This window comes from Rattus norvegicus, chromosome X, assembly GCF_036323735.1.
Source record: "Rattus norvegicus strain BN/NHsdMcwi chromosome X, GRCr8, whole genome shotgun sequence".
In the NCBI taxonomy this organism is placed as follows: domain Eukaryota; kingdom Metazoa; phylum Chordata; class Mammalia; order Rodentia; family Muridae; genus Rattus; species Rattus norvegicus.
In genome coordinates, this window is record NC_086039.1 from 71,342,978 (window position 1) to 71,370,930 (window position 27,953).

At 42.7% G+C, this 27,953-nt stretch overlaps 1 long non-coding RNA gene across 1 annotated transcript; it reads left to right on the plus strand.

Annotated features, from left to right (window-relative positions):
- LOC120099193 (uncharacterized) lies at nucleotides 1-27,953 on the plus strand. Its single transcript, XR_005498129.2, has 4 exons — nucleotides 1-129; nucleotides 7,300-7,426; nucleotides 27,015-27,144; nucleotides 27,865-27,953. It is a non-coding gene; the product is annotated as an uncharacterized LOC120099193 (long non-coding RNA).

Sequence of the window (27,953 nt, forward strand, 5' to 3'; positions counted from 1 at the left end):
GGGGACTCTCTCTTGCCATCTACTGGTGGGAGGTCAGAGATCCTAAGCTGGGAAACTGAGGCTGAGAGAATCTCCCAAAAGTTCTTGCGGTTTTTCCTCAGTCCTTCTTCTTCTTCTGTGTGCTGAGTGGTGAGTGCTGGGGAGGTCCAGACCAGACGCACCAGATATCTGCCTGCAAGGAGAAATTTACAGATGGTTGAGTGATAAAAAGATACATTTTAATACTCGATACTTTTCTTATACATAGTTTCTCTAATCTTCCAGAGTTACGGAGCCAATCCGCCAGCCCCATACTAAGAGATAGGTATGGCCAAAGTCACGTTTCTCTTTCTTGCTTTTGTGCAGATTGCTGAGGCACTGGGCCATCCAGGGTGAGAGGGTAGGATCTCTGCTTGAACCTGGCACCCTGTGCATCCATTCCTGTACAACGCACTTGGCATTGACTGTACTGTAAGGGGAAGAGAGGGAACATTCTGGTTTTACCTAGCCAGTACATAGACCGAGCTATTCTACTTTCCTACTTTGAAGCTGTCCTTCATTCACCATTTGAAGGAACAGAGCCTCTCAGTTATCTGTGGCCTCCTGCAGGTTGACGAACTCTGCCTACTGTAAACCCCAAAGATCCAATCCCTTCAAACTATTATGAAGGGGGAGTTTTTCTGTCTCTCCTTTTCTCTTCTACCTCCTCCTCTTTCTCATATGTATGTGTGCAGTTGTATAATTATATATGATTTATTGGCATGTATGTATGTATATGATGTATATGAAATATACATAAATCTTGAAATACACATATCTTGAGACAGAGCCTCATTATGTAACCCAGGCTAGTCTCAGATTCATAATTTTTTTTGCTACAACCTGCTGAGAGTTGGGTGTACAGGCGTGCACCGCCGCAATTTATGTAGTTGGTACATTTTTTTTTTTGGTTGTTGTTGGTTTGGAAACAAATTCTCTCTAAGGCTAACTTTTAACTTTGGGACCCAAGAAATCCTACCTCAGCCTTCCAAGTGCCCAAGAGTACAAGCAAACAGATTATGTCTTTATTTTTAACTTTTGAGACAGGATCTTCTAGATAGGCTAGGCTGACCTCCAGCTTGAGATCCTTCAGCCTCATCTTCCCAAGTGCTGGCTGGTACGTTACTTCTCCACAGGTGAGATGAGCCAATTTAAGCCAGATTAGAGTGTATTAAATGTAGGTTTATTGGGAAGCTGCTCTCCGGCAAGCTCACTGGCTCCAAGAATCGAGGCCAGGGAAGTCACCTTGGGAAAGGAGAGAGAGGGGAGAGGGAAGAAAGAGGAAAGGGAAGAGAGAGGGGGGAGGGGAAAAGACAGGGGAGAGAGAAGAGAGGGGGGAGGGGAGGAGGAAGAGAGGGGGGAAGGGAGAGGGAAGAGAGGGGGAGGGGAGAGGGAAGAGGGGGGAGGAGAGGAGGAAGAGGGGGGGAGGGAAAGGGGAGGGGGAGAGGGGGGAAGGGAGAGGGAAGAGGGGGGAGGAGAGGAGGAAGATGGGGGGGAAGGGGAGGGGGAGAGGGGAGGGGGAAGAGAGAGAGAGAGACAGCAAATGCAGAGAAAGAAGAGGGGAAAGAAGAGAGAGGAAGGGGAGGAAGGAGAAAGAGATAAAAAATGAAAATGTCTGGATTATATAGGGAAGAGGCTCTGCAGGAAAGGCAGCTCAGCCCCTGGACTGGAAAGTTCAGGGTTGGGGGCAGGGTACACCGGATAGGGACTGAGGGATGCTGGGAGAACCTGGAGGCCAGGTCTGCTTTGATATGTAAAATATGCACCTCAGCCCCTTGTCCCAGGGTCTGAAACCAAACACTGGGAGTGATAGGCTTGAGCCACTGTGGCCAGCCTGTAGCTTTATTTTAATTGCTATATAGCAATTGTACAGATTTATGGGGCACGGTATTGCATGTTTATGCATGTATATAATGTATAATAATCAGCTCAGAGCAGTTGTCACATCTTCACATCTTTAGAAGGTCTTTGTATTGGAAGCATTCAGTACCCTCTCTACTACCTATTTTGAAGCATTCAACCAAATAGTTTCAACCATCACTACCACACTGTCCGTCCGTTCACCATCTGCTTCCAATCCTTCCCAGGTACTGTTAAACACTATGCTTTACTTCTTTGTGATTAGCTTTTAATTCAATTGATTTATTTTCTAGTTTTTTTTTTTTGGTTTTTTTTTTTGGAGCTGAGGACAGAACCCAGGGGCCTTGCGCTTACTACCACTGAGCTAAATCCCCAACCCCTAGTCTTCTTTATCTTATTGTTTGTGTAGGACTGTTTGCTGTCAGTCATGTAGTCTGTGCACCACACTTGCACGTCAGCTGTCCCCAGAGGTCAGAAGAGGACCTTGGATCCTGTGGAACTAGAGTTATGCATAGTTATGAACTGCCAGGTGGATGCTGGGAGTTGAACTCAGACCCTCTACAAGAACAAGTACTCTTTTTTTTCTCTTTTTTCTTTTCTTTTCTTTTCTTTTCTTTTTTTTTTTTTTGGAGCTGGAGACCGAACCCAGGGCCTTGCGCTTGCTAGGCAAGCGCTCTACCACTGAGCTAAATCCCCAACCCAAGAACAAGTACTCTTAACATTTGAGACATTTCTCCAGCCCCTTTATTTTATTTAAAAAGAAATACTATTGTATTGATTTTGACAGTTTCCTCTGTGTGTGTGTGTGTGTGTGTGTGTGTGTGTGTGTGTGTGTGTGTCTAAGAGATGTATTTTGGTTGTATTCACACACGCCCAGTACCCCTTTGTTACCCACCTCCTACTCCCTCTGAGACCCTTCTTCCCAATATGCCCCCTTTGTACTTGTATTTTTGTTGTTGTTTTGTTTCGTTTTGTTCTGAGACAGGGTCTCACGCTATAGCCCCGACTGGCCTGGAATTCATTAGAATTCACAGAATCTGTTTGCATCTGCTTCTGGAGTGCTAGAGTTAAAGAGCACGCTCCACCACACTTGACTTTCTCTTTCTCTTTTTAAATAACTCACTGAAGTAGTAGAGTGTAGTGATGCAGGGCTAAAAAGTGAGATCCCCCCATCCCAAAAGCAACCCCACCCCACAAAACCCAAGCAACTAAGTTTGGTTGTTTGAAGTTAAATTTTACTTGCATGTGCATGGGTGTGGGTTTATTTTCTGGGTCACGGGCAGCTTAACAGTGACTACATTCCAGAAGAAAAATGACTCTTTGGGGCTGGAGAGATGGCTCAGAGGTTAAGAGCACTGACTGCTCTTCTAGAGGTCCTGAGTTCAAATCCCAGAAACCACATGGTGGCTCACAACCATCTGTAATGAGATCTGATGCCCTCTTCTGGTGTGTCTGAAGACAGCTACAGTGTACTTATATACATAAAATAAATAAATCATTTTACAAAAAGAAAAGACTCTTAGGTAGCTATTAGCTCTGCAGTGCCCCCATTCCATGCTGGAATGCTAAGGACTGGATCTTTCACAGGTCTTATGCAGAAAACCACAGCTGCTGAATTCAAGAACATACTGGCCAAGTCATGTGTAGCACTCCTTCCCATCCTCTGGCTCTCAAATTCCCTCCTCTTTCCACCAGGTTCCATTACCCTGGGAGATGTGTGTGTGTGTGTGTGTGTGTGTGTGTGTGTGTGTGTGTGTGTGTGTGGAGAGAGAGAGAGAGAGAGAGAGAGAGAGAGAGAGAGAGAGAGAGAATGAGCGAGCGCAATTGTCACATTTCAATCTGAAAGATCCACTCTTGAGGCTGACTCTTTTTTACTTCTTTCTTTCCTATTGTTTTTTGAGGCAGGGTTTCTCCCAGGTAGGGTTGGCTGTCCGGGAACTCTGTAGATCAGACTGGCCTTGAGGTCACAGAGCTCCACTTGCCTCTGCCTCCCAAGTGCTGGGATTAAAGGCGTGTGCACCGCCCCGCCCACTGAGGTTGGCTCTTTCCAGACTGTCCAAGGACCCCATGATTCCTCAGCTTAGAACTGCCCTGAATAGTCCAGTCCTCTTCATGGTACTACCTAATTCCACTCCCCAGCTCTAGAGATGCCTACAGCTAGGCTCCCTGGGGTTCTGGAAGCTGCTAGGCCCTTTGGGTCCTCCTCCAACATTGTTTGGCCTCAAGCCAGGACTAAGGTGCCTGTTTAACATAAAGCGGAAGCTAGCAACCCTCAGCCCCTACCTGTTTAGGGCCCTCTGGCTCATACCCTACCCACTACCTGAATTCTGCAGCTCAGGGGCCTAGGCTGCCATTCCTTACAGAATCCAGACATTTTGGTTACAGGCTCTCTTTGTACCTTTGGGCCTCCTGGCTTCTGTACCTGGTTTCCCTGCTCTCCCCTCTTCCTTCCCCTCCCCCATCTCCCCACATCACCCAGCTCAGTCTTGTTTACTCTGGGCTCCCCCAGATGTTTCTGCCTCTGGCTGTGTCCACTCACAAGTATATAAGGAACTTTCTCCTCTACCATACGTAGGACTAGTCATGTTCCTCTCCTCTCCCCTCCCCTCCCCTCCTCTCCCCTCTCCTCTCCTCCTCTCCCCTCCTCGCCTTTCCTTTTCTCTCTCTCTTTCCTATTTTTCAATCAGTGGTTAATACCTCGTTCTCCTTGCTCAAAGCTTGGCTCCAGCACTTAGTTCAGCAGGCAGGAAGGAGTGATTGACTTGTCTGCTGTCTTACTAAGCAGAACACCCCCACGACGGAGCTGTCCTAACTCATGCAGGACAGCTGGCCTTTCACCACTAACAGAGAACTTGGCACCTCATCCCGCACTTGGCAAATAGTTGCTGAATGAATAAATTTCATCAACAGCCTTCTCATCTTGCCATTCTACTACACCATTCCTCCCACAATGTGCCTGAGCTCCTGACTCAAGAGGTTCCAGTTCACAAATCTGTCTGTGCATTCTCTTTACCCATTAATAATGTGCAAAGGAGTAAAAGAAAAAGAATTGCTTAGCTCTTCTCCCTAGGTTGTGTTAAGTAGGAGGGAGGAGTCTTCTTTGTTTAAAACTAAGGCAACATCTCTAGTAAATTATGTTAGAACTAATTATTGGAAAAGAGTGATTAAGTTGGGCATGGTGCCACACACTTCTGATCCTGGCAGTTAGCAGGCTGAGGCAGGCAGGAGGATTGCCAGTTTGAGGCCAGCCTGGGCTATATGTGAGACCCAGTGGCAAGAAACAAACAAAATAACCAGGCACAGTTGACTGAAGAGATGGCTAGAAAGAAAATGGAGGGGACAAGACAATGAAGGTTTGTATGATTTTTAGGCTTGGGATCACTGAAGAGACCAGTGCTGCTAATGGGATTCTAGGAGAAAGGTCAAAGGTGGTGGACCACGCCTGTGATTTCAGCACTTGGGAGGCAGAAGGAGGAGGATAAAGAATTCAAAGTTATCCTTGTCTGCTTAACAAATTCAAGGCCAGTGTGGATTGTATGAGACCTGGCTCAAGAAGAGAGAGGGAGAAGAGAGGGAGAGGGGGAGATGGGGAGAGGGAGAGAAAGAAGGTAGGAGGCAGGAGTTGATCTGATCTTGGGAGTGAGGGACAACTGAAGGATATCCACTTAGAGAGTACAGGGAGGAATGGCTGGCCAGAGCTGAACTCTAGTTCCAGATCACATGGCCCCTTAGAAGTGTTAAGGAGATGGACAGCCTGAGCTCTTGCCTCCCGGGCTGTTGGTTTATTTGGTTTTTATACCACAGCTTGTCAAAGGACTTAAGGGACTCAAAACATCCTTTTCAATATTTTCTCTTCTCTCTCAATTTATACTTATGCACAAATGAGATTATAACAGTAATAAAGGGAATTTGGAACACGGTAAGTAAATTGCAAACAGTACCTCCCTAGACACTGTGAGCACAACATCTGTCTTCATTTGTTCCCTCTCCTGTTCTTTTTCTGATCAGTTTGTGCACATGCATACTTTTACTTAATTTTAGTCCTAGAATTTTGTATTCTGCTTTTATTATATTAGAAACACGCTCTGAGCCAGTACATAATTTCCATAATTATCATTTTAACAGCTGCATCATATTCCACTAAGTGGTTACCCCATAATTAACAAAAAGTTCTCTGTTGTTGAACATTTAGTTTTCTTTACTTCCTTACACTTTCTTTATTAGGAATATTGCTATGATGGACAGAATTATCATCATCATCATCATCATCTTTTCCTCCTCCTTCTCCTCCTCCTCCTCTTCTTCCTCCTCCCCCTCTCCTCCCCCTCCTCCTCTTCCTCTCTTCCTTTTTCTCCTCTTCCTTTTTTTCTTCCTCCTCCTCTTCCTTCTTCTTGGCTTTTCAAGACAGGGCTTGACTCTTCACTCTGGCTGTCCTGAAACTCTCTGTAGACCAGGCTGGCGTAGAACTCACAGAGCTACACTTGCCTCTGCCTCCCTGGTGCTGGGACTGAAGGCATGTGTCACCACCACCTGGCAAGATTTATTTTTTCTGTGCATTGGTGTTTTGTTTGCATGTATGTCTGTGTGAAGGCATTAGAGACAGTTGTAAGCTGCCATGTGGGTGCTGGGAATTGAACCCAGGTCCTATGGAAGAGCAGTTAGTGCTCTTAACCACTGAGTTACTTCTCCTGTCCTGGAAGGCTTCTTTTAATTCCAGAAGGGGCAGAGACAAGTGGATCTCTGACTTCTTTTTTTTTTTTTCCGGAGCTGGGGACTGAACCCAGAGCCTTGCGCTTGCTAGGCAAGTGCTCTACCACTGAGCTAAATCCCCAACCCCGAAGGCTTCTTTTAATAGCCATTTTTTCAGTTGCATTATTACCTTAGGATAAATCCAGGGCTGGAGAGATGGCTCTGGTTAAGAAAATGTATTACTCTCTTTAAAAAAAATTAAAAATTATTTATTTTATGTGTATTGGGGTTTTGCTTGCATGTGTGTCTATGTACTACTTGCGTGCCTTGTGCTCTCAGAGGCCAGAAGGGTGTATTGGATCCGTAGGGACTGGAAATTACAGTTGTAAGCCACCATGCAGATTCTGGAAATCTAACCTGGGTCATCTTGTAATAGTAACCAGACTTTTAGCCACTGAGCTCTCTTGCCAACTGTGTTGGGTGGCTGACAACCACCTGTAACTCTAGCTCCAGGGGACTATTTCAATGCCTTTACAGGCACATGCACTCAAGTGTTTATATATACATACACATAATTAAAAATAATAAATTAAAAAAATCAAGAAACCAACAAATAAGCAAAATGAAAAATCTATTCCTTCAACCACCATTCATTGAATGCCTACTCTGTGTCAGGCTCTATTTTATGAACCAGGAATGGCAAAATGACTAAGACCTAGCTCTTGTTTGCAGGTTGGATCTTGGATTGGACTTCAGCCTGCAAGTACACATCACCCAGCCATGAAAAGACTACAGAGCTCAGAATCAGAGTCATACTTTAGAAAGGTAGACCCCACCGCTCCCTGAAGCATGGCTCCAAGTAAGTATAGGCAGCAAGGAGGAGTCAGGGTCGGGGTTATTGCAGCAATTCAAGCAAGCAAGAGGCTTATGAGACCCAGATCTGTGACGATGGGACTAGAAAGGCAGAGCAGATTAAAAAGGCATTGTAGAGGGGATAATGACAGGATCTGACTTCAGAGAAATGATTTGAGGTGGGAGGAGGCAGTAAGGGACAAGGAAGCAATTAGGGTGATTGCCAGGTTTCTGGTTTGTTATATATACCTGAACTAGGAGGAAACAGAGCAGCATGCGTGGGAAGAAGGGCAGGAGGTCTACGTGAGATGTGGGGCTGAGGGTAGAGGAATGCTTAACTAAGACGTATCCTATACATACAAGCCTGAGCTGAGGTATGTGATCTTGGTCAGAGGCTTGGGTTCAGAACCTGTACATCCATGATGTGTCCATGGGAGTGACTGGCAATACCCAACCATTAATAGGGAGACTGGAGAGATGGGTCAGAGGTTAAGACCACTGACTGCTCTTCCAGAGGTCCTGAGTTCAAATCCCAGCAACCACATGGTGGCTCACAACCATCTGTAATGGGATCTGATGCCCTCTTCTGGTGCGTCTGAAGACAGCTGCAGTGTGCTTATATATAATAAATAAATCTTTAAAAAGGATGTAGGGATGTAGTTCTGCAAGGAGCTGGGTTTTATCTTCAGTACCACAAAACAAGCCAGAACCCCAACTCGGCGTACTGTGCTCAAAAGCTTCTGACGTTTCTCTGAGTGGCATCAGTGCCAAGAATGGTTCCCAGAGGATCTTTGCAGTTCCACCACACTGGTGCCGGCTCTGGAATTGCTTAAACGTACTAATGTAATTTCTTTTAATTTGCACTAAAAACCATGCTAGTGACGTCGAGCATCCCACCAGATACTTGTTTACTCATTCCATTTTCTCCTGTGTGGAGCGTCTCTGAACATTTATCTTTGGGGAAACATAGGAGGGGCTTGGTCTGTTTTCATGCACTCTTTGTGAGCTACAGAAGTAACTCTTTTGTCATCTGTCATCTTTCCAAGCTTAGCTCAAAGATCTACTAGATAGAGGAGTCTATCATTTTTACATTGTTGTTTTGAAACAGTCTTATTGTGGAATCTTGGCTGGCCTCAAACTTGCAGGGATCTGCCTGCCTTTACTTCCTGGGTTCTGGGATTAAACACCACGTGTAGCTCTATCTTTTAAAAAAAGAAGTACATTTAAAATCTTTATCAACTTAGGGTTGACAAAGTATTTTTGTATTATATCATTGTATTTTGTATTGTAAAGGATGTATAACAAAGTTACTATTTGGTCTATTTTTAAAAAAAGTATTGATAGCTAGGCAATGGTGGCTCATGCCTTTAACCCCAGCACTCAGGAAGCAGAAGCAAGTGGATCTCTGAGTTCAAGGCCACCTTGGTCTACAGAGTGAGTTCCAGGACAGCCAGAAATACACAGAGAAATCCAGTCTCAAACAACAACAACAACAACAATTTATTTGTTTGTTTGTATGTATGTATATGAATATTTTGCTGTATAAATGTTTGTGCACTGTGTGTGCCTGATGCCCAAGTAGGCCAGAAGAGGGTGTCAGATTCCTTGGAACTGGAGTTACAGACAATTGTGAACTGCCCCGTGGGTGCTAGGATTCAAATCTTCTTGAAGAGCAGCCAGTTTTCTTAACCAGGCAATCCCCCCCCCCTCCAAACCCCACAGAGACAGGGTTTCTCTGTGTAGTCTGGACTGTCCTGGAACTCTGTAGACCAGGCTGGCCTCGAACTCACAGAGATTTGCCTGCCTTCCCCCATATCCTTACAGCATGAGTTGTCATTTGTTTTATTGATCCTGAACATTCTGACTAGTGTAAGGTGAAACCTCAGAGAAGTTCTAATTTACATTTTCCTGATGACCAAGGATATTGAAAATTTCTTTAAGTGTTTTTCAATCATTTCTAAGGTGGCTTTTCATTCATTTCTCATCCTTTGAGAACTCTCTGTTTAGTTCTGCACCCCATTTTTTTGAGACTAGGTTCCACCCCCTCCCCTCCACCTGAGACTAGATTTTTCTGTGTAATCCTGGCTGTCTTGGAATTCACTATGTAGAACAGGTTGGCCTTGAACTCAGAGAACCACATACCCCTGCTTCTCACATGCTGGGATTAAAGGCATACACCACCATGCCTGGCTTTGTAATCCCATTTAAAAATTGGGTTTAATCATTTGTTTTCTTGATGTCCAGTTTTTTAAAAAGATTTATTTATTATATTATAAGCACACTGTAGCTGTCTTCAGAGACACCAGAAAAGGGCATCAGACCTCATTACAGGTGGTTGTGAGCCACCATGTGGTTGCTGGGAATTGAACACAGGACCTCTGGAAGAGCAGTCAGTGCTCTTAACCACTGAGCCATCTCTCCAGCCTGATGTCCAGTTTTTTTTTAGTTCCTTATATATTTAAAATATTAACCCTTCATCAGATGTGTAATTGCTAAGGATCTTTTCCCAATCTGTAGACTGCTGCTTTGTCTGAATGATGATGTTCTTTACCTTACAGAAGCCTTTCAGTTTCATGAGGTCTCACTTATAAATTGTTCAGTTTAGTGACTGAGCCATTACTGTTCTGTTTAGAAAGCTGTCTCCTGTGCCAGTGAGTTCATTGCTATTCCCCACTTGCTTTCCTATCAGGTTCCGTTTTTCTGGTTTATGTTGATGTTTTTGATTCATTTAGAGTAGAGTTTTGGGGGTTGGGGATTTAGCTCAGTGGTAGAGCGCTTGCCTAGCAAGCACAAGGCCCTGGGTTTGGTCCTCAGCTCCGGAAAAAAAAAAGAAAGAATTACTAGAGTAGAGTTTGGTGCAGGGTGATAGATATGAATCTATTTGCAGTCTTCTACATGCAGACATCCATTTTGGGCTTTCTTATTAAAAATCAGGTGTCCATCTGCGTGTGGATTTATGTCTGGATCCTCAATTTGAGTCCATTGATTAATCAGTGTGTCTGTTTTTATGACAATGCCTTGCTGTTTTTATTACTACACCTCTGTGCTACAACTTGAAATCAGGGATGGTAATAGCTCCAACAGTTCTTTATTATTCTGGATTCTGGATTATTTTGGCTATCCTGTTCTCTCTCTCTCTCTCTCTCTCTCTCTCTCTCTCTCTCTCTCTGTGTGTGTGTGTGTGTGTGGTGTTATATGTTTCCATGTGAAGCTGATAGTTGTCCTTTCAAGTTCTATGAAGGAATGTGTTAGAATTTTGATGGTGATTGAATTGAATCTGTTAGTATGATGTCCATTTTTACTATAATAATCCTACTGATCCATGATCATGAAATATCTATTCATTTTCTAATGTCTTCTTTAACTTCCTTCTTAAGTGTCTTAAAGGTTTATTATTATTATTATTATTATTATTATTATTATTATTATTATACAAGTCGTTCACTTGCTTGGTTTCTTAGCTTTTGCCTTGATCCACTTTTCATTCAGCAGTGAGTATTCAGGTTCCAGAGTTTGTAACCTTTCTGTTGTTTCTGTTGTTATTGATATCCAGCCTTAATCTGTGTGGTTAGATAGGATGTAGGATATTATTTCAATTTTCTTATATCTCGTGAGACTCACCTTGTAACTGAGTATGTGGTCAATTTGGAGAAAATCCCACGAGCTGGCGAGAAGAAGGTATATTCTACTGTATTTGGGTGAGATGTTCTGTAAATATCTGGTAGGTGTTTGATTTATGATGTTGTTTAACTTCAGCATTTCCTTCTTTATTTCTGTCTGAATGATCTGTCTATTAATAAGAGTAGGGTATTGAAGTCATCTACTGTCACTGTGTGTGGGTCAATATGCAAGTTTAGCAGTAGGAGTGTTTCTGTTTTTTTTTTTTTATGAACTTGGGTACCCTTATATTTAGTGTATAAGTGGGGATTTTCCCCTTTGATGAGTATGTAGTATCTTTTCCTATCTCTTCTGATTAACTTTGAAGTTTGATTTATCATATAGTAAAATGGCCACACCAGCTTGCTTGTTAGACCCATTTTCTTGGATTACCTTCTTTCATCCTTTGATGTCTATCCTTGATGATATCCTTATGTGTCTTGGATACAGCAGAAAGATGGATCCTGTTTTCTAATCCAGTCGGTAAGGTGGTTGAGACCACTGACATTGAGAGTTATCAGAGAGCAGTGTTTGTAGATCCCTGTGAATCTATTGTTATGCAGTGTTCCTCCCTCTTTTGATTTACCATTATTCGATTGTTTATTCCATGTGTATCCTCAGGTGTGGTTAACCTTTTCAGACTGAAGTTTTCCTTAGTGCCTTCTTTAGGGTTGGATTAATAGGTATTGCTTAAATTTGCTTTTATTGTGTTTTTTTCCTGTCTGTTGTGATTGAAAGTTTTGCTGGGTACTCTGAGCTGGCATTGTAATCTCTCAGAGTTTGTAGAACATCTGTCCAGGCCCTTCTAGCTTTTAGAGCCTCCATTGAGAAGTCAGGTGTTATTCAAATGCCTTGGACTTTTCACCATGTAGCTTTTACTATTCTTTCTTTGTTCTGTAGATTCAGTATTTGGATTATATGTAGTGAGTGACTTTTTTATGTCTAGTCTATTTGGTGTTCTATATGATTCTTGTACCTTGCTAGGCATCTCCTTTTTTAGGTTGAGGAAAATTTCTTCTGTGAGTTCATTGAACACATTTTCTGTATTTTTGACCTGGGTTTCTTCTCCTTCCTCTATTCCTATTATTCTTAGATTTGGTCTTTTCATATTGGATGTTTTGTGCCTGTATGTTTTTAGATTGAACATTTTCTTTGACTGCGTTGTCCATTCCTTCTACCTTGTCCTCAGTGCCTGACAGTCTCTCTTCTGTGTCTTGTACTCTGTTGGTGCCACTTATCTTTCAGGTTTCTGTTTGACTTCCTGAAGTTTTCATTTCCAGTTTTACATCAGTGGAGGTTTTCTTTAGTGTTTCTGTTTCTATTTTGTTGTCTTGAACTGTTTTCATCATTTCATTCCATTGCTTGTTTGTGTTTTCACAGACTTCCTTAGTGCATCTATTCATATCTTCTTTAAGGTCATTGAACATATTCATAATAGCTACATTTTTCATTTCCAGTTTTATCTCAGGTCAGGTTTTCTTTAGTGATTCTGTTCCTAATTTTGTCTTGGACTATTTTCGTTATGTCATTTTACTGTTTGTGTTTTTACATATTTCATGAAAGGATTTATTCATATTCTCTTTAAGGTCCTTGAACATATTCATAATAGCTATTATGAAGTCCTTGTTTTGTGCTCCAGCTAGATTGTATTTCTCAGGCCTACTGTGGTAGGGTTATTGTGTTCTGGTGGAGACATATTATCTTGGTTGGTAGTATTTTTGTTTTTGTGCTCATGTCTAGGCATCTGGCACTGGGATAATTGAGGTGATTCTAGGTGTTGATATCTGGTCTTTGCTCTCTGGGTGTTACATTGGTTTATTTTTATTTTTATTTTTATTTTTAAGCTATCTGGGTCTTAGGAAAGTGTGGTGGCTTTGGGTTGCTTAGTAGAGTGTGATTCTGCAAATTGCTGGGTGGCCAAAAGGAATGGATGTGAGCTAGGAGAGAAGGTTGAGAGGAACCGTAGGAAAGAGCTAAGGGGACCCTGTCTACATCAAGAGGTAGGGTCCCTAGGGATCTGGAGGTAAGGTGGGAAGAGAAGTTACTACAAGTAGGTTTCTGCAAGGCAAAGAATAATCTGCAGAGACTGGAAGAATGAGCTAGGGAGACCCTGGGTCTAGAATAAGAGTTGGAGTCTCCAGTGAATGGAGTTGGGATGGGAGGAGAGGCTGAGACTGGAGAGATCATAATGAAGGACAGGAAGGAGAGTGGCCACTGGGGGGCCCACATAGAGAGTGTTGGGCACTGATGCTAAGAAATTGGGTTAAGCTAGAGTGGGGGTGATAAGAGAGGCTACAGGAAAAAAGGAAAGCTGGTACCACACCAAAGTTTGATGGAGTCCCCCCAGGAGTGGGGATAGAATGGGAGGAGAGGTACCTGTGACCAGACTGCTGCAAGGCTGGGGCTGGGACAGGACGGTTGGCAATGGAGGACAGGAAGGATAGTAAAAATAGTCTGCCTGGGTGTCAGCCTGGGTGTGGCCACTGGGGGTCCCAGATAGTGTGTGTTTCTAGGTATTGGTGGTTGACACAAAGGAATGGGAATTCTCTTCTAGGGACCACTGAGAGGGTTCACAGGACGGAGGAAAGCTGGCCCCACACCAAGGTTTTATGGTGATGGCTGACAGGAAAGGGAATGAAAATTGCCTTCCTGAGTTCCAGCCTGGTGTGTTCACTGGGACATATTTGTATATTTTTGTTTTTATTTTTTACTTTCCAAAAAGTCCTTACTGACCCAATTACATGTAAGTCACAAAGCATTAGCCAAAAGCTCCTGCTTCCAGGGAGGTCCTCTTATGTGTCTGTTTCTTCCCATGGTTTCCCAACTGTAGAGCGAATCATAGATGATGGCCCCTCCCTCAGTTACATAGCTCTTAGTTTAGTGAGCAGAGGCAAACAGTCTGGCTCCTCAAACTCTTGCTAGAACCTTAGCTGTAACCTGCAGAAGGAACCCTGTGTTGTGCACTCTGAGCGACAGAACAGTGTCTCGGGTAGGAGGCTGCTTGCCCCAGGCCCAGCATGGTTGGTAGGGGTAAGACAGGAGAGACAGTGATGGAGGGCAGAAAAGACAGAGAGAATTGCCTACTTAAGACCCAGGCTGGTATGGTCACTGGGCTTTATGTATATTTTTAATTAAAAATTTTATTTATTTATATACATACATGTGCTTCTATTTATGTACATGTATGTGTATGAGCCTGGAACTGGGGTTACAGTCAGATGTGAGCTGTCTCAGGTGGACCCTAGGAACTAAACTTGGGTCCTCTGCAATACCAGTAAGCATTCTTTTCTTTTTTTTTCTTTTCTTTTTTTTCGGAGCTGGGGACCGAACCCAGGGCCTTGTGCTTGTTAGGCAAGCGCTCTACCACTGAGCTAAATCCCCAGCCCCACCAGTAAACATTCTTAACTACTGAGCCTAATTTTTTTTTGAGGCAAGGTCTTTCTGTGTAGTCCTAGCTATCCTATTATCGGATGTGTAGACAAGGCTGCCCTTGAACTCACAGAGATCCACCTGACTCTGCCTTCCAAGATGACACCTAAATTGTATTTTTAAATTGGCTTACAAAGTAGTGGGGTTGGGGACTGGAGAGATGGCTCAGCAGTTACAAGAACTGAGTTTAGTTCTCAGCACATACGTTAGGCAGATCACAAATGTCTGTAATCCTAGGTCTAGGGGATTAGACACTGTCATAGTCAGGGTTTCATTGCTGTGAAGAGACACCATGACCAAGGCAACTCTTATAAAGGAGATTATTTGATTGGGGATGACTACCAGGTTCAATCCATCATCACCATGTCGGAAGCATGGCAGCTTGCAGGCAGACATGGTGCTGGAAGAGCTGAGCTGAGAGTTCTACATCTTGATCTGAAGGCAGCCAGAAGTCTCTCTTCCACAGGCAGCTAGGAGGAGGGTCTCTTCTGCACTGAGGGGAGCCTGAGCATAGGACCTCAAAGGCCACGCCCACATGACACACTTCCTCTAACCAGGTCATACCTACTCCAACAAGGCCACACCTCCTACTACTAATAATAGCACTTCTCATGGGCCACGCATATTCAAACCACCACAGATACCTTCAGCCTCCTTGGGAATATGCACTTACATGAATAGAGCCCCTCCCCCACACATTAAAGATAATAAATCATAAGTCTTTAAGAAAAAAATAAGGAGAGATGACTCAGTGATTAAGAGTGATTAAGAGGACCCAGGGCCCATTCTTAGCCTGTAAGTCTAGCTTCAGGGCCCACACATCCTTTTCTAGCTTCCATGTAACTCATAGAAATCCATGCAGGAAGAGCACACCCCACACATAAAAATGTATAAATCTTCTTTACAATTTAAAAAACACTGGGTTTCTGGGCTGGTTAAGAGCACTGTCTGCACTCCCAGAGGTTCCACATTCAATTCCCAGCACCCACATGGCAGCTCACAACTGTTTATAACTCTAGTTCCAGGAGATCCAATACCCTCAATACCAATGTCCACTTAAAGAGAAGACAATGTAACTCTTGGAGTTATTGAATACATTTCACATTTTTAAATAGTAGATATCTAAAAGGGTTTTTCATATATCTCTAATTTTGCTTAACCCCTTCCTCTCCCTTGTCATCCTGCTCCCAACTTCTTTCCTTCTTTCCTTTTTCCTTCCCTCCCTCCCCCTCTTTTTCTTTCTTTCTTTCTTTCTTTCTTTCTTTCTTTCTTTCTTTCTTTCTTTCCTTCCTTCCTTCCTTCCTTCCTTCCTTCCTTCCTTCCTTCCTTCCTTCCTTCTTTCTTTTAAAAGGACAGAGCTTTACTATGTATCTGGTTTTGAATTTAAGGCCCTCCCTGTCCCTCAGCCTCCTGGGTGCTGACATTACAGATGCATGTCACCATGCCTGGATTCTGCTTCCTGTCTCTGTCATTTCTTCCTATTCTAAATATCTCAAATAGGTGAGATTTTACACACACACACACACACACACACACACACACACACACACACACACACACACAATGTTTGTCCTGTCTGTCTGCTTCATTTACTTTAGAACAATGCTTCGAGAATTTACCCATGTTGCTGTACATGTCAGGATTTTGTTTTATATTAGGGCTGAATGATTCCATCCTGTGCATGGGCTGATAAACACTTACGTTCTCCCCATGCTTTGGTTTGGCGGGGAACAGTGCTATGGACTCCAGTGCGCATGTATCGGGTTGAGATCCTGCTTCCAATGCTTTAGGGTGTTTTCCTCTATTTTCAACTATTGACTTTTGGCAATTTTATGCTTACCTTTTGAGGAACTGCCATTCCCACAGTAATGCACCAAGGTTTACATTTCCTCACAGCCTCACTAACATTATTTTTCTATTCTTCCGTGGCTCTAGGGACGAAACCCAGAACCTTATACACATACTGGGGAAGTGCTCTACCACCAAACTGCACTCCAGATAATGAGTTTTCGCCCCAGTGCTGGGAATCAAACCCTGAGGCTTTCCCATGCTAGGGAAGCACTGTGTCACCATCCTAGCCCTGGCTCCTGTTATTAATATGTGTACTACCAAAGGGTGTAAAGTGCCATCTGTGGTATGTATTTCTTGTCTCTTCCAGTTACCGTTCTTTGCATTTCTCAAATGAGCGATTTTTGAGTTGTTTCACGTGTCTGTCGGCCAGTTACCGTCTTTGGAGAAACACTATTTCACCTGTTTGTTTTCTCTCTTTGTTTTTGTTTTGAGACAGAGTCTGGCAATATGGCTCTGGATAGCCTGGAATTCACTGTGTAACTGAGGCTGGCCATGCTCCTGCTTCTGCCTCTGAGTGCTGAACATGAACTGAGATGCTCTAGCCATGTTCAAATCAGGTTCTTTGTTGTTATTCTTGGGTTTTGGAACCCTACATAGATTTTGTATATTTATCCCTCATCAAATAGAATACACGATTTGCAAATATTCCTCTTTTGTGGAGTCTTTCTCCACCTTCTTGACTCCTTTATCACACCAAAGTTGTTTGTAAAAGTCAATCTTTTGTTTTTTACCTGTTCTAATAAGATGCACACTATTGTGTCTCTCTCTGTGTCTCTGTGGTGTGTGTGTATGTGTGTGTGTGTGTGAGAGAGAGAGAGAGAGAGAGAGAGACAGAGACAGAGAGAGACAGAGAAAGACAGAAAGAGAGAGGCAGAGAGAGACAGAGAGAGAGACAGACAGAGAGACAGACAGAGAGAGAGAGACAGAAAGAGACAGAGAGAGTGAGAGACAGAGAGTGAGTTCCTGTCCTGGCTTCTTTTCATGATGTGTATGCTGTGAAGTGGAATAAACACTTTTCTCCACATGTTGTTTTTGGTCATGGTGTTTATCAAAGCAAACTAGGGCAGTCATCATATCCAGCACTTATTGTGTCATATATTTCTCTTGTAGGTAATGATGCTCGATATATTTGATAAGTAATTTCTTCCCTCTTGGCAAGTTCCCTGGTCCCAGGGAAGGAAACCAGGGAAATAGCCATGGTAATTGCGAGAGAGGAGAGGAGGAAGAAAAAGAAAGCACAAGTGCAAAGAGACACGGAGGGGAGAAAAAGGAGGGAGGGAGGGAGGGAGGGAGGGAGGGAGAGAGAGAGAGAGAGAGAGAGAGAGAGAGAGAGAGAGAGAGAGCGCAAAATGTCTAAATGTCTGGATTATTTAGGGAAGAGCCTCTCTGGGGGAAGTGCAGCATAGCCCCTGGGCTGGAAAGTTCAGGGTTGGGACTGAGTATGCTGGGTGGGGAGTGAGGGATGCTGGGAGAACCTGGGGGCCAGGTCTGCTCTGATATGTAAAATATGCACCTTAACCCCTTGTCCCAAGGTTGGAAACCAAACACTATGTATGTTTTATTTTTAAAGATTTATTTATTTTTATTTTTTGTGTATTTGAGTGTTTTACCTGCATGCATGTATGTATGCCATGTGTATACCTGGTGTCCTTAGTCAGACAAGGATGTTGGATCCCCTGGAACTGGTGTTATGGATGGGTTCCCAGCCCCCACATGGTCCTCTGCAGGACCCAACCCAGGTTTTATGCAAGAGCAACAAATGCTCTTAGCCAGTGGACCATCTCTGTAAATTTATGCTTTTTAAAAATATCCATACAGTTTTTATGCTTAAATATCTGATCAAATATTTTTATCAAATTTTCAAAACTAAATTGCTTTTTTTCTTTTTTCCTCCTTCCTTCCTTCCTTCCTTCCTTCCTTCCTTCCTTCCTTCCTTCCTTCCTTCCTTCCTTCCTTCTGTTTTTGATATAGGATCTTACTACCTAGCTTTGGCTGACTGGAACTCTCTAGATCAGATTCAAATAGCCTCAAACTCAGAGATCCACCTGCCTCTGCCTCCAGAATGCTGGGACTAATGGAGTATGCCTTAATATCTAACTTTATTTTTCTTCAAAAATGTAGTTTTAATATATTTTTTATTTTTATTTTTCGATTTTTATTGTCTTATATGAATGGGTGTCTACAGTTTTGTCTGTGCACCAAATTCTTGCAATACCTGAACGGACCACAAGAGGGTGACAGAGTTAGAATTTGTTGTGAGCTGCTATGTGTGAGTGGTGGGAATTGAACCTGGGGTCTCTGGGAGAGCAGCTAGTGTTTTTAACCACTGAGCTTTCTCCAGTCCTTAGATGTATTTTAAAAATGTGATGAGTGTTTTGTGTACATTATGTAAGTGAACTGCATTCCTACTTGGTGCCTGTGAGGCCAAGAGAGAACGCTGGATCCTCTGGAACTTGCGCTATAGACTTCTGTGAACCTCCACTGGGTGCTGGGTTCTCTGCAAGAACACCCAATGCTCTTAACTACTGAGTGTCTTAACCACTGACCCCTAGATTTATTATTTCAAATTAATTTTTTAAAAGATTTTATTTATTCATTTTATATATGACGAGTACACTGTCACTGTCTACAGACACACCAGAAGAGGGCATCAGATCCCATGACAGATGGTTGTGAGCCACCATGTGGTTGCTGGGAATTGAACTCAGGACCTCTGGAAGAGCAGTCAGTGCTCTTAACTGCTGAGCCTCTCTCCAGCCCGATTTATTATTTTAAAATTTCCAATTATGTGTATACACATGTCTGAGTGAGGGCTTGTGCATGTACTCACGGTGTCTTCTGGGAGGCAGAAGAGGACACTGGTCTCCTAGAGTTCGAGTTGCAGGGTGTGAATGTGACCTGGTTGCTAGGAACCTGTCTTCAATCATCTATAAGAGCAGAAGGGGTCATCTTTCTAGCTTCTTTTTCTTTTCTTTTTTCAAGTTGGGGTCTCATACGCCTAGACTTGCCTTGAGCTCAGTATGTATGGTGACCCTGGACATTTGATCCTCTAACTCCTGAGTGCTGGAATTACAGGCATATGCCACTGTGCTGGGTCTGTTGGTTTTCTAGAATTATTGTATTTGAGAGTTTTTATACATTATGCATATTCCTGTTTATCAAATGTCGTTTTCAAATATTTTCTTAGATGTTTATTTGTCTTTTTCACTTTTCTTTGCTTTTTAAAGATGATTGATTTTTATGTGCATTGGTGTTTGGCCTGCAGGTACGTCTGTATGAGGGAGGATGTTGGGTCCCCTGGAACTGGAGTTACAGAGAGTTGTGAGCTGCCATGTGGGTGCTGGGAATTGAACCTGGGTCCTCTGGAAGAGCAGCCAGTGCTCTTACCTGCTAAGCCATCTCTCCAGCCCCTTGTTTTTTATTTTGTTTGTTTGTTTTTGGGAGACAGGATATGACTATGTGAGCCTTGTCAGTTTGTAACTTGTTATGTAGACCAGGGTAACCTCAAAGTCACAGAGATCTACAGGCTCTGCCTCTCCAAGTGCGGATTAAAGGCATGTCACCTTGCCTTGTTATCTTTTAATTTATTATTGTTATTATTATAATATTTTTAAGATTATACTATAATTATATCATTTCCCCTTTCCCTTTCCTCCTTCCAAATATACTCCTCCCTGTTTTCTTTCAAATTCATGGCCTCTTATCATTAATTGTTTTTACATACATGTATGTATATGTATGTATGTATATATCTTTCTAAGTGCATAGATATAACCTGTTCAGTCTGTATAATGTTGCTTACACATATGTTTTCAGGACTGACAAGTTTTATTGGAGAACCAACTCATGTGCTCTTCCCTAGGGAAGACTATTTTTCCTACTCCCAGCATTCCTTAGTTGCCTGTATTTCTTTGTGTAGGATTGGTTGAGGCCTTGTGGTTTTTCTCCCATTCACTTTGTCATGTTTGTTGTAGTTATCCTTGTTCAGCATGTGTATAGACAGTCACATTGGTGAGAATTTTGTGGGCCTAGCTTCTGACATTAATAGTGAAACAATCTCACAGCAAACTCTGATCTTCTAGCTCTTGCCATTTTTCTTTTCCATTTTACTAGCAGTGTTTCCCTTCCTTCCTTCCTTCCTTCCTTCCTTCCTTCCTTCCTTCCTTCCTTCCTTCTCATTCATTCATTCATTCATTCATATAAAAAATTTCCAGAAAGGGTTTGTCTGTGTAACAGCCATTGCTGTCCTTCTAAACCAGGCTGTAAACCAGGCTGGCCTTGAACTCAGAGATCTGCCAGCCTGCCTCTGTGGTAGTAAAGGCATGTGCCATCAACCCCAACTCTAATGGCAGCATCTTTCAGTGAGTAGAAGTACCTAATAATGGTCCTGTTATGTAGCCCTGGATGGCTTTGAATTCATGGAGATCCTCCTGCTCCAGCCTCCTCAATGATAGGATTACAAGACTATGCTGATAAAGCTTGGCTCCAATTTTTCCTTCTTTGAAGATTTCTTTGTTTTTATTTTATGTGTAAGGGTGGTTTCTCTTGCCTGTATTGTGGGTACACCGCAGGCATGCAGTTCCTGTGGTGTCCAGGAGAGGGCACTAGATGTCTTGGAACGGAAGTTACAGGCTGTTGTGAAGTACCCTGTGGGTGCTGATTCTCTGGAAGAGCAGCCAGTGCTCCTAACTACTGAGGTATACTCCCAGCTTTCCAATTGTTCTTGTATGAGCTATGCTCTTGGTTTCTGAACAATATTTATCTAATTTAGGGACACAAAGATTTATTTTTAAAATAATTTCTTCTAGAAAAATAATACCTTTAGATATTGCATGTAGTTCTGTAATTCATTTTTTATGTTAACTTTTATATACAATGCAAGCTATAGATAGGCTGATTTTTATTGCTTATGAATAACACATTGCTCCAAAATAATTTGTTGAAATAACAGTTTTCTTCCTAGCTAATCCCCACTTCTCTCCCGACTCCTTTCTTCCCTCTCTATCCCTTCCTCCTTTCTGTCTGTTCTCTCCTTCCTTCTAGGGTACTGGGAACAGGGTACAAGCCCTTGTATATCCTGTAGCCCTCTACTACTGAGGTACATCTCTAGTCTTATTACCCTGTATTTTTATAAAGGATTTACTTATGTGTGTACTTATGTGTGTGCACTCCATTGTATGTATACAGACCACTAAGTACATTTGGTGCCTGAGGAGGCCAGAAGAGGGTGTTTGGTTCTTAGAAACGGATGCTCCAGGTGGTTGTAACCTGCCCCATATGGCTGTTGGGAACTAAACCTAGGTCTTGGGCCAGAGCAGCAAATAGTCTTAACTGGTGATTCATTTGTCCGGTCCCCACTATTGAATAAATAACCAAACATAAAAACAGTTTACTGGGCACAGTGACATGTTTCTGCAGTCCTGGCTACAGGAGACTGGGGCAGAAGGTTGCTTGAGCCCAGGAGCTCCAGAACAACCTGGACAGCATCCTAAGAACCCAGTCTTTAAGAGATTTGCCTGCTCTTCCCGAGGACCCAGGTTCAATTGCTAATACCACATGCAAGTGGGGCCGTGCCTTCGATGCAGGCACAATATCCAAGTGAAAATAAAAGTCTGAAACATTTTAGAAAACAGCATCTTTTTAGTTGGGCATGGTGGCATATGCCTGTATTTCAGGCCAGCCTGGGTTACACAGTGAGATCCTCTTAAACTAGTCACAAATACTATTAAAAATAGAAAATCAGTTTTTACTTCTTTCACATTCATTTCCCTCACACTTTCTACCAGTCTAAGACCAACACTAATTTGAGAAGATTCCTTTTAGACTTTTTCACATGACCATTAGGAATAGACATAGATTATAATATTGCACCCTTTGTATTACTTAGATGGGCTTATTCTGTAGTGTGCTAAGACTACCTTTTTTATTTATAAGGACACTTCTCGGAGACCTTTCTACACTAGAACACGGAGAGCTGAGATCTGTCCATTCTGTTTAGCTGTGTCATGGTGTTCCGTAGCCCACACTCTGTCTCTGTTTCTCCATCTACTATTTTTTTTTTTACAGTCTCAGTGGGTAGCCCTAGCTAGCCTGGAACTTGATACTTAAGCTCAGTCTGGTTTTGAACTTTAAGGGCTTCTTTGCCTGGCCATCTTCTTTTTTTTTTTTACCCCGGACCTGGGGACTGAACCCAGGACCTTGCGCTCCCTAGGCAAGCGCTCTACCGCTGAGCTAAATCCCCAACCCCGCCTGGCCATCTTCTTAATGGATATCTATGTTGGTTCCAATTTTTTCTAGTGTTAAAAGTAATGCTGGGCATGCATGCATAACGAGAAGTAGAATTTATGAAATAAACACATACTAGGGCTTTTCATATGTTGATTAATTCGATCATCATCTCAAAGACAGGTGTGGTGGCTGTGATCCCAGTGTCACAGTATTCAGGAAACCAGAGAATTAACAATTCAAGGCTGACCTGTGTGAGATTCTCGGAAAACAAAAGGCAGTCAGTCAGGTGTGAGCACAGACTGGTAACCCCAAACTGGGAAAGTTGAGGCTGGAAGATGGGGGACTTCAAGGCTAATCTCAGCTAGATAGTGATTTTGAAGCAACCAAGCTACATAAAACCCTGTCTCATCCCTGCCTCCAATCCCCTCCCCTAAAATCAAGAAAAAGCAACCTTTGTAATAATCTGTTATTTAAAAGATTGATTTATTCTATGTGTATAGGTACTTTGCCTGTATGAGTACCTCATGCTTGCCTGGTCCCACAAAGGTCGAAAGGAAGCATCAGATCTCCATCTCCTGGGGGTTACAGATGGTTGTGAGCCAGCATATGGGTGCTGGGAATAGCAATTAAGACATTTTTCTAGCCCTCAACTTTTGTTTTTTTGAGACAGGGTTTCTCTGTGGAGTCCTGGCTGTCCTGAAACTTGCTCTGTAGAGCAGGCTGGCTTTGAACTCACAGATCCGCCTGTCTCCTGAGTGCTGGGATCAAAAGAGGGCGCTACTACCCTGGCTTCACAATTTATTTTATTTATTTTAAAGATTTATTTACTTTATGTATATGAGTACACTGTAGCTGTCCTCAGACACACCAGAAGAGGGCATCAGATCTCATTACAGATGGTTGTGAGCCACCATGTGGTTGCTGGGAATTGAACTCAGGACCTCTGGAAGGGCAGTCGGTGCTCTTAACCGCTGGGCCATCTCTCCTAAGACAAGGTCTGTTCCTGTGCAATTCAAGCTGGATTCAGATTAAGATCCCTCTGCCTCAATGTCCTACATTCTGGAGTTACAGGTATATGTTATTACAGCCCATCTTTTTGTGGTTCTGGGAACTCTAACCCAGCACCTCGAATGTGCTAGGCAAGTATTCTACCACTGGGCTATAACTTTATTTATGTATTGCTTACATTTATTTTAGTGGCGCATGAGTGCATTTTGCCTGCAGAGGTCAGAGGTGCGGGATTCTTCTGGAGCTGGAGTTACAGGTGGTTGCGAGCCACCTGATGTCGGTGCTAGGAAGCGAACTCGGCTTCTCTGGTAGAGCAAGATGTGTTCTTCAGCACTGAGCCACCTCACTAGCCCCTTGTTTTAGTTTTAAACCCCTAGTTTGTATCTTTTCTACACAAGGAAACCAAAGCACAAAGTAATCAGCAAGGTTCAGTCCACTGGGTCATTTAGGATGCACACAGTCATTGTTTTAAAAGCCTTGCCACTCTGGGGGCACTGGCACATGTTTGTAGACCCAGCGTTACTCTGTTGGAAGCAGAGAGAAACACTGCCAACTTGGCTTCTAAAGAGGTTGGATAAATTGCACTTCCACCAGCAGTGTGAGCGTAGTCATTTCCTTTCAACCTTACTGACACCTGAACAGTACAAAATAGCAGTTTTGGCGACAATTAGTGTACCAACACTAACATGTCTGGGACTCTTGCAGCAGTGTCGCCTTGAGCTGAGCCTGGGCACTGTGGGACACACCACACTCTCTCTCTTCCTCTCCCTGCTGCTTTACTCAGAGCGGTCTTTGCTGGCAAATACTCATTTCTCCATGTTTATAGTGTTTATACTGCCTGTCTTACCCACTAGGATTTCAGATCTATTTGATCTTATTTTATTGGCCTTTTTGAAATGGAGTCTAAGTGTCTCAGTCTGACTGAGGATTTACAGCAATTCCCTTGCCTCAGCCTCCCAATAGAATTTCTGTACTTTGAATGTAAAAGTTGTCTTCTTCACGGTGATCCTCTGTAATTGGAACTAAGAGTTTGTTGATTGACTGCTTGAAAAATGGATAATTGGGTTGGGGATTTAGCTCAGTGGTAGAGTGCTTGCCTAGGAAGCGCAAGGCCCTGAGTTCGGTCCTCAGCTCTGAAAAAAAGAACCCCCCCCCAAAAAAAAAGAAAAATGGATAAAAGTCACTTTATACATGAGTCAATCAAGGTGCCGAGAAATTTAGCAACTCATGTAAATACACATATTTTGTGATGGGTCTCCATTTAGGAGTAATTGAGTTCCTGGACTTGTTTATACTAACAATTGAGTCTTCATTCAGCTGCTTTCCACATTATGGATGTGGCACTATATGCAGGACTCTCTGAAGCAGGTCTCAGTAGATTCTAATTTGTGAGACTCCTAGAAACAGAGGCGCTAGAAACATTTTTGTATAGGGTCAAGTGTTTTCATTAGTCTCAGGTCAGTGTGTAAGAGCGCAAACATTGGCTTATATTGTTAGTGCCTGGTTCCTATACCTACTTAACACTGTTTACATTGCTACGAGTCATGTATGAGTGACCTAGGCTTTTTATTTTATCTTGTTTTAAAATATTTTACCAAATAGCTTGATGGTTAAGGTTCTCTTCCAAAGAACCAGAGTTTGGCTCCTGGTACCCATGTTGATCGACTCACAAATTTAGCTGTGGGGGATCTGAAGCCTTCTTCTGGCCACATACTCATCCATAGACATGCACACAAATAAAGTCAAAATGAAAGAGAAATCTTTAAAATATTTTATCACCGCAGTTGCAAAAAATGGCTCAGGTTTCTCTGTGTAGCCCAGGCTGGCCTGGAATTTGCTTTGTAGACCAGGCTGGCCTTGAACTCAGAGATCTGCCTGCTTCTGCTTTCCAAGTGCTGGAATTAAAGGTGTGAACCACCATTCCTGGTAGGATTTCATTTCTTAGCAACCACATTCGGGAGTTTACAACCACAGAAGCTCCAATTCCAGGGCATCTGACAATATGGATCTCTTTATTTATATATATTTAAAAAATTAAGCATACAAAAGGTAAAGGTACCTGAAGAAAAACACACATTTTGACATTACCAGTAATATTATTTATTGTATCATTTATATAATAATAACACTTCCTCAACATTGTATTTAGATAAATCAGAAGTTTCCTAGATTACTTTTATGTGACTTTATTTATTTATTTATTTCATGAAAATGTACACTTTTAGCAACTTTATGTATCTTGGTAGTTACAAGTTCTAGCACAGTTTTAATCATTTATTTGTATGTGAGAGAGTGCCAATGTCATGGTAGCAACTTCTAGGATGTGACTCTTCTCTTTCTATTATCTAGGTCCCAGGGATCAAATTCAGATTATCAGCCTTGGCAGCAAGTGCCATTAGCCACTGAGCCATCCTGCCTGCCTCTAGTTAGTTAATGGGACTCCCTGGTGTTATTCAGATACACATACACTGTAGACTGATCATGTCTGTTCTCCCTCTCTCAGCCACTTTCCAGTTTTAGTAATCTCTTTTCTTTTAGGCCAGCTTCCTTCCTTCCCTCCGTCCCTCCCTCCGTCCCTCCCTCCGTCCCTCCCTCCATCACCCCTTCCATCCTTCTTCCTCTTTCCACGTTTAGCCTTTTTTCACTTAAAATGATGATTTCTAGTTCATCTATTTTTGCTGCAAATGACAGCTTTCTTATTTTTTCCATACAAATCTTGTGTAGCCCAGGCTGGTCTTGAACTCCTTAGGCAGTTGAGGATGAACCTATCCTACTGCCAGCACCTTCTGAGAGGTGGATCAGAGATATGTACCACATTCAAGATTGATCTTGTCAACTTTGTGAGATTTAGAATCACCTAGGAGACATAACTCTGGGGGTATTTTGAGGGCATCTTCGGCAGATTTTCCCACTCTCACTATGTCTCTGTCTGTCTGCCTGCCTGTCTCTGTGTCTCTCTCTCTGTCTCTCTGTCTCTCTCTCTCTCTCGTGTGTAAATGTGTAAAACTTACCCTTATAGGAGTCTGAGGAGCACTATCACCTGGTGTTATGTTATGTAATAAACTTTCTGAGAGGAGATGAAACAACAAAATATACAAAACTAACTCTCTCTCTCTCTCTCTCTCTCTCTCTCTCTCTCATTCTTTCCTTGCTGCCCCCTCACTCTCATGGTCCTAAACAGCGCTCTCTCTCTCTCTCTCTCTCTCTCTCTCTCTCTCTCTCATTCTTTTCTTGCTGCCCCCTCACTCTCATAGTCCTATACAACACACACACACACACACACACACACACACACACACACACACACACACACACACACTCCCCTACTTACCCCAGAAAAGGAGTTCATATCATACCAAAGTGAGGATTTCACTAATGTTCAACTTGGTGAAGCAATGAATTTTACTGATGTTACTTTACAGGAGCAGACAACTGCATCACCAAAGCTGACCCCAGCACCGGTGACAACTCACAAAAGCTGGGAATCAGGAGTACATTGTACAGGAATACAGACTGCAGACAGCTCAACAGATTGGAGAGAGTTCTTTCCAGGTACCTCAGCTGGTCTGAGCCACTTTGAGGAAGCATAGCTTGTCTTCATTTCTTCTAGACATCCAGTTTGCCTGGTATCTGCTTTTCAGGGGGTGGGGATGGGGTTGGCCTTGTCCAGGGGAAACCATTAATAGTCTTTACTGCTTGTATACTCTTGGAGAGTGAGGCTTTAAGCTTTATGGGTTGAGCAGCTACTGGGTGGGTAGCGCAACCTTTCTACTATACAGATGGCCATGGCTGGATAGGTCCTATTATGTAAGCCATTCTGATAAATCCCCTTATATCATACATGCATCCTGCTGATTCTCTTCCTCTAGAGAACATGCCTAATACAGCTACAATACCCAGCACCATATTTTTTTTAAAGATTTATTAATTTATTATATATAAGTACACTGTAGCTGTCTTCAGATACACCAGAAGAGGGCATCAGATCTCTTTACAGATGGTTGTGAGCCACCATGTGGTTGCTGGGAATTGAACTCAGGACCTCTGGAAGAGTAGTCTCTTAACCGCTGAGCCATCTCTCCTTCCCCCAGCACCACATTTTTTACTGACTGAATATTACATTGTATAAATTTCTTTGTGTTACATTACTTTTGTTAAGATCAAATAATTATACAAAATGAGTTTCATTAATTTTCTTTTTAAAGATCTATTTATTTTTATTTATGTGTATGTATGTGCCTACATGGGCTTATGTGTACCATGTGTTTGTAGGAGCCTGCAGAATCCAGAAGAGTGCGTTAGATCTCTTGGAGCTGGAATTACAGGTGATTGTAAGCTGCCTAGTGTAGGTAAGGTGCTGG